The following is a 17,329-nucleotide window of genomic DNA, read 5'->3' as shown; positions in this document are numbered from 1 at the left end:
CACCTATATCAGAGGATTGTTGTGAAGAGTTGAGTTGATGTTGCATTCAGCTGAGTCAGAACAGAGCCTGGCTAGGATGAAGTATTGGCTAAGTGTTAGCTGCTGTTATCATCATCATGAAGGAGCACTCAAGGAAGGAAGGGTCAGGAATGTCAGCTTTTTGGAGAAGGCAATGCCTGGATAGAGACCATAAGGATAAGACCAGGTAAGGGAGTTGAAGGAGGCATTCAAGGCTAAAGAGGGCTTATGAAATAGTGTGTTTTGTTCAGAGAACCATATAAATAGCTTTGTTATTTTGGAGACGTCAGATCAGGAGAGATAAGCCCGGAAAAGACCAGTCCATAGGCAGCCTGGAATGCCCCGTTCTGAAAGTGTATAGCCAGATACTTAAGACTTCTCTGAAGGACATCAGTCTGTATCCAGTTTATATTTCTTTGAAACATTATATTTTCTCTAAGGCAGAAATTCTATAGCTGCAATTATGTAAGCCACCAAAAATTAAGGGAAACATTGTATTCAGTTCCTTTTCTGATGTTAAGTTGTATAGGTTTTTAATGCACTGAATATAACCTGTGTTGTGATGTAAATGCTAAGATTTTGTTGATGACATTAGATTAGTGGTTGCATTAAAATATATAAATTTATATAAATGTATATCCTGCTATATGTTAAGAACCTGCATTCTTGATAGACTGTAACTGGTACTTTAGTAATGAACTATTTACTATAGGTAAAATGATGAATTGGTTTGAAACTCGTCAAGCCAGGGATGCTAACAGGTTTTTTAGGAAGGCTTTGAACTTAAATGGATGGACTTAAGCCCATCCTCCCTCTAGCCTCCCATTTTATTGGTTCCCTCTGCTTCCCGTTCTTTAAACTAGTCTCTTGGCTGCTTACCTTTAAGACCCTTCTCTGTCTCCTTTCCAGACTCTTCTTCCTCCCTTTTTCAATGTATTTCCACCTTGCATTCATAGCGTAGCAGTTTTTCACAACCCCCCATAAGGACAGGCATCATGTCATCGTAGGAGGAGTACAGCCTTGACTGTACTAGGAGGCAGTCTGGTGGGGCACACAGCCCTTAAAGGAGATGGAGCAGGACAGCTTGAAAAGCCCACTAGGTGACTCAGCTAGGTCACGCCCCCTCCTTCCTTGAGACTTGCTGGTAAAATGGTAAAAATATCTTTCCTTGACCTCACCACTTCCCCTTCTCTCCTCAACAGTGCAAACTGGGACTTAACTCCTTATACTTAAAACTGTGCCTTCACTGCTATGCATAAAGGTCCCTATACACATGGTTAATGACACAGCCAAATGCCTTTCCTGCTTCTCTCCTCTCATTCCAGAATGTTCTTCTCACTCGCTTTTGCCTTCTTGGCTTTGACATATATATTTTTTTTTCCAGAGCCCAACTCAAGCATCATTTCCTCATACCCTGATGGGCTAATAGCTCTTCTTTTGGTTCCTCCCAGTGTCCTCTCAATACAAAATGACTCTAGAGTTTTGTTTGCTTAACTGTCTTCCTGCAATAATCTGTAATATCCATTGAAGGCAGAGATTTTTGTTTTATTTATCTTTTAACTTTGAGCACATAGCCTAGTGCCTGGCTCATCATAAGTGTTTACTAAACATTGAAACAAGCAGGAACATAAATTGGAAACCATAGGTACTTATTCTTTAACATTCCGCAATATTATGGTGGAAACCTCAGGAATCACTGAAGGTAGTATAAGAGAGATAGTGTGGGGAGATTAAAGGGAGTGCAGTTATTTAAGTTAAAAGAAAGGCAAAAAGAAACTCAGCTGAGGCAGACTTCAAACTCAGAACTTCTGCCTTCCAAGTCCATCAAGATTTCTCCTTACTCCGTGTGGTTTTTCAGTCAACTACACATTCCCAGAGTCTAAAACCAGAAAAAAAAATTAGAAAGTTAAAGTTGGAATTGAATAATTCATTCTTAGTTTTAGTAGTATTGTAAAATCTTATTCATTTTTCCCCCCATAAAAACCTCTCTTAGAGAAGTACTAGTATTTTAGTGGAAGGATAATAATAGCACTTTATGATATGACTGTAGTATTATAATCCGAACTTCCAGAAACAAATTTTCTGTGACTTTGGCAAGATATAGTGCTGCATTCCTCAAAATACTTAATTTGCTTGGATGATGTTTTGTTTTGTTTTGTTCTGTTTTCTCAGGCAGAGTGCCTTCCATTCCATGTCAGAATAATTGTGTGGGAGAAAGGTTTAGAATTCTGTTTTCCAATGCAATATTTGCCAGTCCATTGGAAAATAGGATTTTAATAAATTTCATTGCTCAGCCAACAAGCTAAATGGAATAATCGTAATACAAAGAGAAGGGTGTGTGTATGTGTGTTTGGAGAGCAGGCATTATCAAAGTTGACTATGTCAAAGTATAAATCATTGCTTTTTATTTACTTGAAATACTGAACTAGCTGTTTGTAAAAATAAATTAAAACAATTATCTATCCAGAGTATTTATAGTGATAAGTGTTACTTTAGGGCCAAATGTAAATATTCAAAATATACTTCCTTTGGAGTTTAGGAAAATAGGTTAACTTTATAATTTATGATCTAGAGTAAATTATTCCCATACCCATCCATTTGATGAAGAGCAACGATTTTACAAGGTTCTGAAATATATATAATTTGACATTTGAAACATAGAGACACCTCAAAATATACCTCAAATCTCATAGCACTTCTTTTATATAATATACATAGCTTTCTACTGTGTATGGACTCCCCCTTGATGTTTGGTTTTGTAGACAAGCTTAGTCCAGTGCTCTGAGAATTTAAATTAGCTTAGCATTCACTCAGGAGATGGGTGGGGAGGAAATAAAACAATGGAGACACAGATAGATTGGCCAGGAGGCTTTGGGGTGTGGGGAAGGCAAGTGAAGAGACTATTTAGAAATCCAGCTTCAGAATAATAGGCTAAATGGAAAGAAGAATCGAATACATCTAATGATGCTATTAATATATCAGAGTTTTCATTTCTTCTCTGTATGGTAATGGAAAGTTTAGCTGGTGTTTTCATTAGGTGAAACAGTAACAGGTAAATACAGCAACCAGTCTTGTCCAGGATTACAGTTTATTTTCACCTTCAAGAGTCATGGTACCATGTGTCCGTGGTAGAGAACCTGGTGGTTTTCTTTAGGCTTTCAGGATTGAGTAGGGGGGTCCTGGCCCAGGACTAAAGCTAAAAGAAGTGGAACAGCAACCAAATAGTCATCCTAAGCAGACTGCCATTCATTGTCTTGTTCAATTAGTTGGGAAAATGAATAAAATTAGGAAATCAAGAATAGCTGAATGTAGTTTGAGGCTGATCATGAGTTGTTTTAAACAGGTTCAATTTCAAATGATGATATACAATCTGAGGACCTTTGGAAATAGACAAGTGGAGCTTGAGAGAAGGAGTTAGAAGCAAACATGTTAATTTGCATTTGTTCTCATAGAGGGGATATTTGAAACTATGCATCTGAATGAGTTTTCTTAAGCAGAGATTGAAAGCAAAGGTCAGATGGCTGAGAACTGTGTGACTCAGGGATCACTGGAGGACAGCCAGTTTGGTGGGATGGGAGTGTGGGTTCAGCTTGAGCCCTCGGGAGACAATCCCATGGAAAGTTCAGACTTTTCTGCAGAGGTGATGTCAGAATGGGGCCATGACCCTGATAAGATAGCCTAGAGGAGAGGCCAGCAAGCAGAGAGAGGAGGAAGGTGATCTGGCTGAGAGAAATCAGTAAGAAAGGTGAGAGAAGAAACAAACTGGAGAGGGTGGTGTCATGGAGGCCTGGGCAGAAATGCTTTAAGTCGAGGAAGAGGACTGCACTCGATATTGCGCCAGCTCTTGTTGACAGCTTGCATCAGATGAGAACTGAAATAATTCTGTTGAATTAAAAACTGTGGATATCTGTTGGTGACCTAATGAAGAGCTGTTTTTTTGTGGAGAAGCTAGAATGATGTAGGTTGTGGGATGAGATGCAACACACTGATGGCAAGAATTCTGAAAAGACCAAAGTCCAGGATGGGGAAGCCTGGGTGCAAGGGAGGTTGTTTTGTTTGGGGTTATTTTGTTTTAAGCTGGGAAATCTTGGTGTGTGTTTACATTTAGCTGGAAGGAATCCAGGAGAGAGAGAAAGTATGAAGATTTAAGGTTACATCATACCCTTCTTAACAAGCCATCATGTAGAGTTTAGATCTAGAGTTCAACATACTGAGCTATGTAAACATGCATCCATGATCATGGCATGAGAACTGAGCAACCAGACAAGCATTTAAGGAATTGTTAACCTGGATAACTACTTATGTATGGGTTGTGTGGTTGATTAATCTTAGAAGATTTCTGAGTAACTTCTATGGAATGACTTGGTATGAGGAAACGAAACCTTTAAAAAGATTAAAGTCTATCTTTAGTACTTAATACTTTTAATATTTATTAAAATATTAAATACTTTTAATACCATCCTACCCATTCCAGAAGTGTTAGTTGCCTTTGAATGGAAGACATTGACAGAGAAGTCTTTTATGATCCTGAGTTCGAAATTCCTGACTTGTGCTCTGGACCACTTGGTTAATGGATGTTGATGGTTTCCTATACTTGAGCTTGATAAGGCTCTTAATTGAATTTAATCATAGCTTTTACACATTGTATAAGAAAAGAAATAGGACACAAACAAGTAAGTAAGCTGTTAAAGATATAAAAGTTTAGGAAAGATGAGTGATGAAACTCCTGTGGAATTGAGTTGCTTAATTTTAAAATGTATTTAAATTTGTGTTTTAGTGTGGTCTACTCTTAACTGAATTACTCTCAACAATCAAAGGCTTTAAAGACAATCAAAATTCCAAGTTATTATAGGTCAATTGTGATAGTCTTTAACACAGCTACTCTGGTCATTTTTGGTTCATTTGCTTCTTTGGGAATCCAACAGTTATATTTCTTTTCCTTGGGTTTTTAAGGTGGTAACAATATCCTGTGAGCTCTTGTATTACTCCCAAAGGTAACCAAAGACATTGGATACCTTTAGATGTCTTATCCTAAAACACTTATCTCAAAGAACTAAACAGTGAAGGGTGTTAGCTTATCGAGGAGCCCAATGAGCCATTGTAAAGATTTTGATTTTGACCTGAGTGAGGTCGGAAGCCAGTAGCAGGGTTTAAGCCGATTACTAACAGGCTCTGACTTATGTTTTTAAGTATTACCTGCCTTTTGTGCTGAGGGTAGACTACAGGTACACAATGTCCAAAGAAAGGAGGCCTACTATGTGACTTATGTAGTAATTAAGATGAGAGATGATGGGGGTGGATTGGGGTGGCAGTGGTGGAAGTGGAGAGATGTTGTATATAGATGCATTTTGAAAGTGGAGTAAGATTTATTGAAGGATGACATTTCAGTGTGAAAGACATGGGTTAAAGATGATTCCAGGTTAGTTGACCTGAGCAGTTGAAAATATGGAGTTCCCATTGACAGAGATGGTTTGGAACATGTTGGATTTGAGATGCCCGTTGCCTTTCCAAATGGTGATATGAAATAATCAGTCAGATAGAGGAGTTTGGAGGTCAGAGTAAAGATCTGCATCCTGAGATATTTCATGCCATCATCAGGGTACGGAGTATTCAGTGGATGGGATCACCTAGGATTGTAATTCTCTATCCCAGCACCTGGGTGTTTGGAGTAAGAGCTCCTGGGCAAAGGGAGTAAAATGTGAAATATCACTCTGGGCAGAGCCCCCAAGGAGATCTAATTCATTTGGAGTGAGCATCCTTTAAAAGCTCCCCCTGTGATGTTATACACATGCAGGGTTAAGATCTACTTGCTCAGGGAGTAAATAGACTCATATTCCAAGCAAGGAGCTCTGGACCAGTCCAATATGTAGAGGTCAGAAAATGAAGAGGAACTGTGGGGAGGAAAATAGGATGAACAATCGGTGATGGAGAAGGAACTAATAAAGAGGAGCAGCTTGGAAATCAAATGAAGAGTGTGTTTCAAGATGGAGGTAGTGCTCATGTGTCCAGTGGCAACTGAGACGACCAGTGAGATGAGTAAGAAGTGACCATGGACATTGTCCTGTGAAGGTCATTGGTAGGCCATCATACTTTTGGTGTTGTGATAGAGAAAAAAGTCTGACTGAAGTGGGTTCTGGAGAGAATGAGAAGGAAAATTATTGCAAAAGAAACAGAAGATCACAAGTCTAGGCTACTCTGTTCAAAGAGTTTTCCTAGAAGAGAAGAGTAAAAGGGCTGTGATCTAAAGGGGAAATTTTTTTTGGAAATACGATATATATTGCTTGAGTGTTGTTGGTAATGACCTGTTGTTCTATGTTGTAGTTACTGGTATTTTATCAACCCTCTCAGATTTTAGATCTTTAGAAGAAAGTGGCCATACTTTGAGGTTATTTTTTATAGTGCCTTCTTTAGTAGGATTATACATATGAGGCACTTTCTATTTATTTAACTGGCCATCTTTCAAATGACCAGTAGGATTTGACATTTTAGATTTACAGTTTTGCAAACCTTCCATCTCAGAAACTGTTTTATCATTTGTAGTGATGTAAAATATGCTAAAAGTTTCCATTCATTTTAGAAGGATTTCAAAAAATTATTTCATAGTTACAATAATAGCACTAGACACTGCATAATACTACAATTCTCAAAGGAAGAACTTTTGGGGAAGAGATACAGAATGTGCAGGATGTTTTGAGTCCTCTGACAAAAACTGGCTGATGACTCACAAGTCTCTTGTCGTTTATGGAGTGCATTTACAAGAAAAATAGTATCAGAGAGTTGTTCATTGAATATAATTTGACTTCAAATATCTGAGGTGACCACCTACAGTAAAACTTTATCTTAGATGTCCATTATTAATCAAAACATTTCTTTATATTTTGTGTTTCACTTTAGCCTAAATTTTACTGCTTTAGCTAAAGGCTTTTCACCTTAAAAAAAATAGTTCCAATTTTGAGGATAGAAGAAGAAAAATATTTACCTTAGCTAATGAACTGAATGCTGATGAATATAATCCATATCTTAATTCATGTCCAGATGCCAGGTGGTCTGCCCATTGACAATCTGGAGGAAAGCAAAAATTCAAAATTTTAAGCCTAACTGGAGTATATGCACTTTTCTTTGTCTTTAATGGAAATGGTTTTGTTTATACCATATTTTTTATTGTTGTCTTTGGTGCTGTCGTAAATTTTCTTTTTCTCCAGTGTTTTATTACTAGATTCTTTCAGTTCCTTCCCATGTGTGCCCCCACAGCTCTCCATACACCTGAAATATCTAGTGTTTTATTGCTTAAGTAGACATGTTAACCAATAAATGTTTATGAATAGAGAATTGTAATGTTGGAGAGAAATTAACTATGAACATGGAGTTTCTAAAAAGGAAGTTTCTGGAGTTCCCATCGTGGCTCACTGGGATGCAAGTTTGATCCCTGGCCTTGCTCAGTGGGTTATGGATCTAGCATTGCCATGAGCTATGATATATATATATATATATATGGCAGATGAAGTTCAGATATGGTGTTGCTGTGGCTGTGGTGTCGGCCGGCAGCTGCAGCTCTGATTCAGCCTCTAGCCTGTGAGTGTCCATATGGTGTGGATGTCGGCCCTAACAAGAAAAAAAAAAAAAAAGCAAGATTCTGAAGGAATAGGAATGTGTCTGTTTTGTACACTCGTCATAGAAGCTTCTATGAAAATCTGGCCTATGAGCCCAGAGTTTTTGTCATCTCATTTTGGTTGTTCCTTCAAAGCACACCTTTATCTTTGTCTATTTATTTCTCCTTCAAAAACCTGCCGCCTCATGTCTCCTTCCTCTCACCCCTCCTCCATTTCTTTTCCTTACTTTCTTTCCGTCCTCCCTCCTGACTCATTTCAGTTAGAAATTTTGCATGATTTCATTGAACAATTTATTGCAGTTTAGAGGAACTCAATGGTAGTGATTCATGACATTTTCATTAATGTTTTAATACTCTTCAGTTTTATTATTAGTTTATATGTTTGTGAGCATGGGTATATATCTTAAAAGGAATAGCTTCACAATTCTTTAAGACCCAAGTTTTTGAACAATTATTTTTTTTTCTAGCTTGAATTTAGAGTCTCATGATTTTTGAATTGGTTTCTTTTCCTTCAGAATACATAGTTACTTCGCTATTTGATTTTTTTAAATTGCATTCTTAAATGACCCTGCCTGACTCCTAAAGCTAATTGAGGTAATGTAGAAATAATAGTTTCTCTTAGAAGTATTCTCATTAATTGTAATACTTATAGTATTAACTATAAAAGGTCCTCAGAACTATCATAATTAGTATAACTCACCACTAGTATGTCATGAAATAGTATAGAGGGGGGCTCATGGTATAAATTTGCCATATTTATGAAAAACTTATGAAAAAAATTTTTTTATATATTAGGTGTCAGTTGAATATATTAGGAAGCTGTTTCAAAGATCCACTATGATCCTCTAGTTCGGGGATTCTTAGCTTTGAGAAGAGTCCATAAGTTTGGCAAGAATAAACAACCAGATTTCAGTAACTTCTAGACTTTAAGCAAAATCTAGCCTTTTCCTCAATTATAAATGAAAGCAATAAACTTAAGTAGTATTAATAACATCTGTGACTTTGTCACTGATATTTCCACATTAGTTGTTTCAGAAATCATGAAATACTATTTACAGTAATCATTACTTTAAAATTAGAATAGTTATCAGATCATCCCTAGATCTTGCTTATAATGTGCTAAAGAAGCACATAATTATTATACCTCAACTTTTAATTTTATGATAACTATTTCAACATAATTGATTTCCATTGAAATCTTTTAATTTCTTCACATTTAAAAATATTTTGTGTCCATGGCACTTGCAAATAAATAAGAATCCCTGCTCCAGCTCTCTTTGCATCCTAAGCATTCTTTGCAGTATAAATTTCTTTTGTAAATTACTTGTTTTGTAAACTTGCTAATTTTTATGTGCAGTTTTCATAATGCAGAGAACACATTTTTGTAAATAGCTTTTTCATTTTTACTCATTTTAAATTAAGGACATAACTAAATTTCTACCTTAGAATTGTATTAAATAGTCAATTCCTAGGTAAAGATTGTATTCATGTTTCCATTTAAATGATAGGCTTTTACCAAGGTATTGTGAGCAAACCAAGACACAGAGGCGTGGAGAAAATTAACTTCATGGTTTTGCCTGCCACCATTTGGGTAATCTTAATGTAATTCTCCATAAGTAAGTAGAGGAGAAAACAGAAGAAAGAATCGGAGTCAATCACCTGGTGAAAAATGTCTTTCAGACTAATTTTCAAAAAGGGTTTTAACTGATAGGTAGCACTGTGTGGCCTCAGGCTCCTTTCCCAGCACAGGCTCTTGGCAATTTAAAGGGGCTTCCCTACTTCATGTACATTTGACCAAAGGGGGAAATGGAAAGGTGGGAGACATCTCTTAAGTGGATATAGGAAGCAATTAGAAGAAAAAAAAACGGAACAATACAGTTTGCTCAGGGAAATTATATTTCCTGTTTTGAAGGGGAAAGTATTTATACAAATAAATAGTAGTTGTCTCCTAAAGATTGAGAAATATAGGACTTTGTGAGAAATGTGAAGATAATTGAAAGAAAAGAGCAAAATGGATTAATATACTAGTTTTCCAACAACATATTAAACCTGTCTAAATTTCTACTCTGACTTCTCTTGGGAAATCAAACTGGAGGAACTGGACCTCTTGGGGAATAGCATCCCCTTAACATAACATGATTTAAAGTTGACACTAGAAGTTTAGGTTTATTTTTTTTCCTAATAATTATACTCAGTGAGGGATATAGAAATTGCATTTCGGAATGACAGAAGAGTGGTTATTTTAGAAAGAACCTATCAACAGCTATGGTTGCTATCTCCTAGAAAATGTGTTCTGTAGAGTGACAGGAGACAAAGTAAAACCAAAAGTCATCTTTGTCTCAGGCCCTACAAATGAATTTCATCAAGTCAACAGGTCTCTTAGTAAGGGTCTGTCCTGTGTCCAGGCTTGTGCCGTAAATTCTCTGCAGAAGTCTGTTTGTTTTTTAACCTAGTATTTTTGCTTATGGTTGTTACTTTAAAATATATATATCTTTAGTCAGAAATAAGTATGAACATACTGGCTCTTGAACCCCAATTGACCGTTTTATATATAAATAGATATTTTAAAATGATACTTATACAATGCCAATAGATAGATATAGATATATCTAATGAATTTTATATAGAGCCTGGCATTTTAATGTATAAATACATAGGTAGAGATGTATATCTATTTTGGCTTGGATCTCTTGACGTATCTCCTAACTTGCTTGAGACCCTGTTATTCTGACACACTTCCCTTTCAGAACCCCGACTCTAGATTGTCTTTTCACCCTCTCTCTATACCCAGGAGCTGACCTCTACTGAAGAAACCTTGATGTCCATAAAAACTTTGTTCCTATGCACGTGTGGTCCTGGGTCTCATCTAGAGTCTCTCTCTCCCTCAGCAGGGATCCTCTGCGTCCCCAGTTCCTTCAAGTCACCATCGAGTTTGCTCTGTGGCATGCGCTCTTTCGGGTACTAGATTACAGGAGCCACCTGTCCAGGGAGCAGACCTGCCCCCCTCCCACTTTCCACATTGGCTGTTTGATTTTGTGGATACTATCTTTCAACAAAGCTCTCTGAAACTTGTCCTCACTCTGTATGGACAGAGGAGGTCATTCAGCATTTCTTCAGGTGCTCTTCACCTTGAGTCTGTTCCACAAACTTACCTAAATAATGTGAACCTGTTTGCACCTCCCTCTGCAAAGGAAGAGATGTCTGTCTTCTATTGTGGCACATCCTGTTATGGCAGAGCCTATCACCCACTCAGTCCCTTGAGGAACCCTTTCCACATTCTGTTTTGACGACTCCTCCAGTTCTTCATGTCTTTCCTATCTCACAACGCACATAAGCATTTGTGGGTATCTTTTCCTCAACTCCATCCCTTTGCAGTGCTGTTTCTTTCTCTTCAGGGTTTCTCTGTCCCTTCACAGACATCTTGAAAGGCATCTGCCTTTGTGTTCTCCACTTCTTCTCTTTTCAGTCACTCCTCATCTCACTGCTGTTCATTTCCATCCTTATCGTGTCCCTGAAATTTCTCTGACTAAGCAGAGGAGTTGACCCAACACCTCCTTGAAATATTTTTCTCTCTTGCTTCCAAGGAACCTCCTTTTCCTGGAGTTTCTATTCCCTTGTTAAGTGCTCAGTCTCCTTTGTCTGCTCCTCTTCCTCAGTCCTTTACTTAAATGCTATCATTCTCTTCCATCTATTCCCTTTTTGCTCAGGACATTCTCCCATGGCAACTTGATTTTATTCAAGTTTCAACTACTCTTACTCCCTAGTCCAGATCTAAATCTGACAATTTCTCAAGCTCCAGACCAATGTCTCCAGCCATCCCTTGGACATCCGCATTTGAGTATACTCAGACTATCTTAAACCCAACTATTTTTCTTCCTCTATTTCTCACCTGGTAAACAGCTCTATAACCAGGGAGTCATATTTGACTCTACTCTTCCCATCACTGCCTCATACAGGGTCTGGCCAACTTCTTCTAATCCTACCTTCTTTATTGTTTCTTAGAGTCATCCTGCCTGACCCCACTGCCATCCTATTATTACCTGCTTCCTCATTTCTGACATGGTGAATTTAAGGCTTTCTACTTGGTTTTCCTGCCCCAAGAATTTTGAGCCACTCAATTCTCTAAAACTATTGAATTCTTACCTCTGTGCCTTTGCCTAGCCTCCCCACTACCTGGATCTAACTTTGCATTCTCTTCACTTAACATATGGTATCTGACCATCCACTCATGGGACTTAGTCAGTTTGGAGTCAACTTGTATTCAGCATTAATACACAGTTCCACTGTGCTTTGACCTTTGTGTTAAATCCAGCAATGGCTCTGTTCAAGGCCAAGGAAAAACCCTGAACTAGACTTTACAATCTATTGTTCATAGATATTTATTTCATCATAGAGTCTTAGTGCTTGAAAAGAACTTGGAGATCAATTTCCCCCTCATTATGCATACGTACACAAAGGCAGGACTTGTTCAAGGTCACTTAGCTTATTAGTGACAGAGTCAAGACTAGGAAACAAGTTTAAATATTCTAGATCCGAATAAACAGGAGAATACTTGGCTGCCTGTGCTACTCATGAAGATAGGGGGGTGATCATAAATTGAAACATCTTTATTTCTATGCCCCCAAGAATGTTCTTCCCTGTTGCTAGAAGCCTTGTCAAAACCAAACATACAGCATTTCTTTTGGTAGTTCGAGCATTTGCAGCCTGAATTGTCATAGAGGCAATGAGCTGTGACTCAGGAGGACCTCAGCTGGGGGGTGGCCCTGATGAAGTGAAGAGGATTAGGAAGCAGCTGAGTAAAAGAGTTTTATTTTTATCTTCTTTTGCACGATTTAAAGCATTTTACCAAGGCTCCATTTTTTTTTTTTTAAATGAGAAAACCAGGTTTATCTGTTTTTGTCAGTTTTAGAGGACTTGCAGACATGTTTATAGATTTGCTTTGGCTCTGGAGTTGTTTGTATACTAAATTAAGGTGGAGATATTTATACCTTATAATTTCAATGTCTTCCTGGCCAGTTCATCTGACTTGTGATCATGCCTTTAAAAAAAATTTGGATGGTATTAATAGATAACATGGGTGGAGAGAGAGCGAGGTGGAAAGAGTAACAGTGCCATCATTGATTCACAAATTAATTCCATAAACAACAGGATTTACCTCCTGTGCACAGCTTTGAAATGCTCTGTGGTGTCTCATTTCACCCTAACATTTTACGCAGCTTGTTGCTCTTCATCTTGTCTGCAGTGTCTATTAGACTGCTGTGCCTCTTTGGTTGGGGCTTGGCTCCTCTGTCAGGTCAGAGAAGCACATTCTGAGACTTCTCAAGTGAGGCTTCTCCTGCTTATGTGAGGCCTGTGCGTCCTGCTGGGCATGCTACCCTGCCTCCATGGAGGGTTGCAGCACAGTCACTGCTGGGGCCACTCAGCCCTTTGGACTCTTACTAAAGAACATGCCAGTGCCTCACCCCAGCCCTGTGAATACGGTTTGCTTCCTCTGAGTGTGTTTACTCCTATGCTGTGATGAAACTCTCATGTCACACAGCTCACCTGGCCATCCCTGGGGCTCTGTAATAGCCTCTGATATTAGCTTAAAAAATTCCACAAGGGGAGTTCTGGTTCAAGATGGCAACACAGGAAGATCCTGAACTCACTTCCTCCCAAAGACAACCCAAGTCTATAGCCACATCTGGAATAATTTCCTCTTAAAAACAAAACAAAACCTGAAAGCCAGCTGAACCTGAGGCCAATGACAAACAAAACCCTCATGAAAGCAGGCAAGAGAGGCTGAAACACAATCTCACCACAAACCCCAACCCTGGTGCAATGACTCACATCAGGAGGGTACTCAAAACTGGGATCTTCTCCCTGAGGGGTAAGGGGTTAAACCCCATGCTGGAGAACCCAACTTTTAAGACCTGTGCTACAGAGACAATCTAGATTTAAATACCAGTGGAACTCATTTCCATGAGACCCACAAGGCTACAGTGACTGAGAAACAGCTCTTAAATGGCTTGTATGACTGGGCCCACCTGTCACTTGGGACCAGTACACAGCCAGCCAGTTGAGAGGTGCCAAAACATTATGTCAAAGAGATTTATTTGCCTAGCTTAAAGTGTCAGCCTATGGGGTATGCATCTAATTCAACACACATCTAGAGGTCTATCAAAGTTCTCTCTGAGGACAGAGGTGAGCAGGATTTATCTTTGTGCTTTCCTTCTGTTTCCCTCCAGACCACTGTTTCCCAGAAAGGAACTTGTACCTTCCCTAATACTCAGAGGTGCTGCCCTGGAGACACCTCTAGATCACCTGGCTCTGGTGGCCACTCAAGGGGCCCATAAAAACCATCACCAATAGAAAAAGAGCTCTTAAATGGCCACCAACCCTAAGACACATCTAGAGGCAGTAGTCCAAGAAAGTCTTGGGCTATGGCCCAAGAGGCAGGCTTCCAATTAAATATGCATCTAAGGGCCTTACTGTACACCTCTCCAGAGACCTCATAGGGCAGGCAGTATCTTTGTGCTCTTCCTCCACTGTGCTCCAGAGCACCAGCATCTCCTACAGGAGAGCATTTACATCTGATGACCAGTTTTTATGGTTGCCACCCGGAGAATGCTCTGTGATTAGCTGGCTCTGCTGGCCAGCAGGACTTGCATTTCTAGGATCCAAGGGATGTAACAAATGGAAAGAGTTCTTCACTGGCTGCTATTCCCAGAGCACTGCAGAAACAGAAAACACATCCCCCGTGTTTTTATGAACTCTGACTGTTTGCTTGAACTGAGCTTGGGACTAAGGGGAAGGCTTCTGGTTTGGCACATAGCTAGGGGCCTACAGAGAATGGAGGTCAGTGGCCGTCTTTGTGTTCTCTTTCTGCCTTGCTACAGATCACCAGTATTTCCTAGAAAGGAATTTGTACACTCATTTGACACCCTAATTTTGTGACTACTACCCAGGGGACAACCTCTAGATTGCTGGCACTGGTGGCCAGTGGGACTTATGCTTGTGGTCCCACAGGAATGTAACATATTTGCATACCTGAGGGTCTGGCTTCCAGTCATCCTGGATCTAAGTGCTAACTGAGATCCTCCTCTTCAGGACCATGTTGTGTTTTGACACACCCTCAAATACTGGGAGCCACTAAAAATAAAAGAGGCTGCTTCAGCAATCGCAAAGGTTTGAGAAACAACCAAGAGCTAGGGCAGGATTGAATGGTAAATTTCCTCTTATGTACAAGGTTACTCCTTCAAGACTGGTAGAGATAGATGGCTGTTTTATCTAATGCATAGACGTCAACACAGAGAGTCAGAGAACTTGAAGAAATAGAAATATGTTCCAAGTGAAAAAATAAGGAAAAAATACCCTCAAAAAAGTCCTTAATGAAGAAGAAATTAAATGATTTAACTGATAAACACTTCAAAATAATGTTTATAACCATGCTCACCAAACTTGGGAGTAGAATGGATGAACATAGTGAGAACTTCAGCAAAGAAGTGGAAACACAAAATAGTACCAAACAGAAGTCACAGACCTGAAGAATATAAAACTGAACTGAAAAAAATACACTAGGTTACTTCAACAGTAGACTAGATAAAGCAGAAGAAAGGATCAGTGAACTCAGAGATAGGCAATTTAACTATTTAATCAGAGCAGCAGAATGAAAAAGTAAAAGTAGATTAAGGGACATATGGGATAAAATCAACTAGAAAACATTAGCATTGCTGGGGTTCCAGAAGGAGAAGAGAGAGGGAAAAGCATGGATAAATTATTTGGAGAGATAACGGCTGAAAATTCCCCTTACCTGGAGAAGGAAACAGATATCCAGATTCAGAAAGCCCAAAATTTCCAAAAAAAAAAAGAGAACTTAAAGAGATCCACACAAAAATGTGTTATCATTAAAAGGTCAAAATTTAAAGACGGGGAGAGAATCTTAAAAGTATCAAGAGAAAAACAACTTGATAAAAGGGAACACCCATAAGACTATACACAGATTTTTAAACAGAAACCTTGCAGGCCATAAGCAGTTTACACAATGTATTCAAAATGTGGAAAGAAAACCTCCAACCAGTAATACTCTACTCAGAAAAGGTGTCCTTCTGAACTGAGGGAGAGAGAAAGAGTTTTTCCAATTAAGCAAAAACAAAACAAGTTCATCATCATTAGACTAGTCATACAAGAAATGTTAAAGGAACTTTTTTAAACTAAAGAGAAAGGGCCCTGATCAGTAATACTAAAACATATTAAAGTATAAATCTCACCGGCAAAGATCAATATAAGATTAATCACTTATAAAGCAATTAAGAGATTAAGACAAAAGTAGTAAAAATGATTATAACTCCAATAAGTAGTCAGTCCAACAAGAGGATATAACATTTTGTGTATATGTTTACACTCAATGTTGAAACACCTAAATATATAAAGCAAATATTAACAAATCCAAAAGGAAAAATAGGCAGCTATATAGTAAGAACAGGGGACTTTAATATCCTACTTTCATCAATGGACAGATCACCCATACAGAAAGTCAATATGAAAACACTGGCCTTAAACATGTTAGAACAGATGGACTTAACAGATATACACAAAACATTTCATCCGAAAAGCAACAAAAACACATTCTTCACAAGTACAAATGGAATATTCTCCAGGATAGATTATATATTAGGCCACAAAAGAAATCCTAATAAAATTTTAGAAGAATGACATCATATTAACCACAAGAGTATGAAATGAGAAATTAAAAGAAAAATTGGTAGATTCACAAATGTGTACAGATTAGACAATATGTTACCAAACACCCTGTAGGTCAAAGAAGAAATCAAAAGAGAAATCTTGTGGCAAATGAGATTGAAATACTTATGGGACACTGCAAAGCAGTTCTATGTGGAAAGTTTATAGTAACGAATGCCTACCTCAAGAAATCAGAAAAATCTCAAACCACCTAACATTATACCTCAGTGAACTAGAAAAGGAAGAGCAAATGAAGCCCAAAGCTCAAGTAAATAGAAGGAAGGAAATAATAAAGTTCAGATGAAAACTAAATGAAATAGATAAAATTGACAAACCTTTAACTAGACTCACCAGGAAAATAGATGACTCAAATAAAATTAGAAATGAAAGAGGAGAGATTATAACTGATTCCACAGAAATACAAGGGGCATAAGAGAATACTTTGAACAATTATACACCAACAAATCAGACAACTTAGAAGAAATGGATAAATTTCTAGAAACATACAGCCTACCAAGATTTAATCAGGAAGAAATAGAAAAGTCAAACAGACCTATTTCAAGGAAGGAGATTGAATCAATAATTTTATTTATTTGTCTTTTTAGGGATGCACCCACAGCATATGGAAGTTCCCAGGCTACGGGTCTAATTGGGGCTGCAGCTGCCCGCCTACACCACAGCCACAGCAATGCAGGATCCAATCTGCATCCGTGACCTATGCCACAGCTCATGGCAATGCTGGATGGATCTTAACCCACAGAACAGGCCAGGGATTGAGCCTGCATCCTTATGGATATTAGTTATTTTCATTACTCCTGAGCCACAGTGGGAATTCCTGAATCACTAATTTTAAAACAAACAAACAAAAACTTTCCAACAAACAAAAGTTAGGACCAGATGATTTTACTGGTGAATCCTGTCAAACCTTTAAAGAATTAAAGGTTAAAATTAAGAATTAAACCAAACCTTCTCACCTCTTTG

At 38.3% G+C, this 17,329-nt stretch overlaps 1 protein-coding gene and 1 long non-coding RNA gene across 10 annotated transcripts in view; one reads left to right on the top strand and one right to left on the bottom strand.

The window, feature by feature from the left end:
* LOC106506806 (uncharacterized) overlaps window positions 1-17,329 on the bottom strand; it is a 424,630-nt gene that overhangs the window by 42,796 nt on the left and 364,505 nt on the right. For 2 of the 4 annotated variants that reach the window (XR_014834194.1, XR_014834195.1), the window contains 2 exons: window positions 6,998-7,080; window positions 1,543-1,897 (listed from right to left, as the gene is read on the bottom strand). This is a non-coding gene — a long non-coding RNA (uncharacterized LOC106506806). Of the gene's footprint in view, window positions 1-1,542; window positions 1,898-6,997; window positions 7,081-13,083; window positions 14,341-14,656; window positions 14,759-17,329 lie in introns of those variants that run through there. The other 2 variants (XR_014834198.1, XR_014834197.1) reach the window with 2 other exon arrangements.
* The window catches only part of MDFIC (MyoD family inhibitor domain containing), a 101,053-nt gene that overhangs the window by 65,165 nt on the left and 18,559 nt on the right, over window positions 1-17,329 (top strand). The window lies entirely within an intron of this gene.

Source organism: Sus scrofa, chromosome 18 (genome assembly GCF_054392235.1).
Source record: "Sus scrofa isolate SSC_HxYL_T2T_F1_AM1 chromosome 18, Sscrofa_HxYL_maternal_Yorkshire_Landrace_v2.0, whole genome shotgun sequence".
NCBI classification, from domain to species: domain Eukaryota; kingdom Metazoa; phylum Chordata; class Mammalia; order Artiodactyla; family Suidae; genus Sus; species Sus scrofa.
Note: the sequence above shows the minus strand (reverse complement) of the source record. Positions and strands in the feature narration are given on the sequence as shown.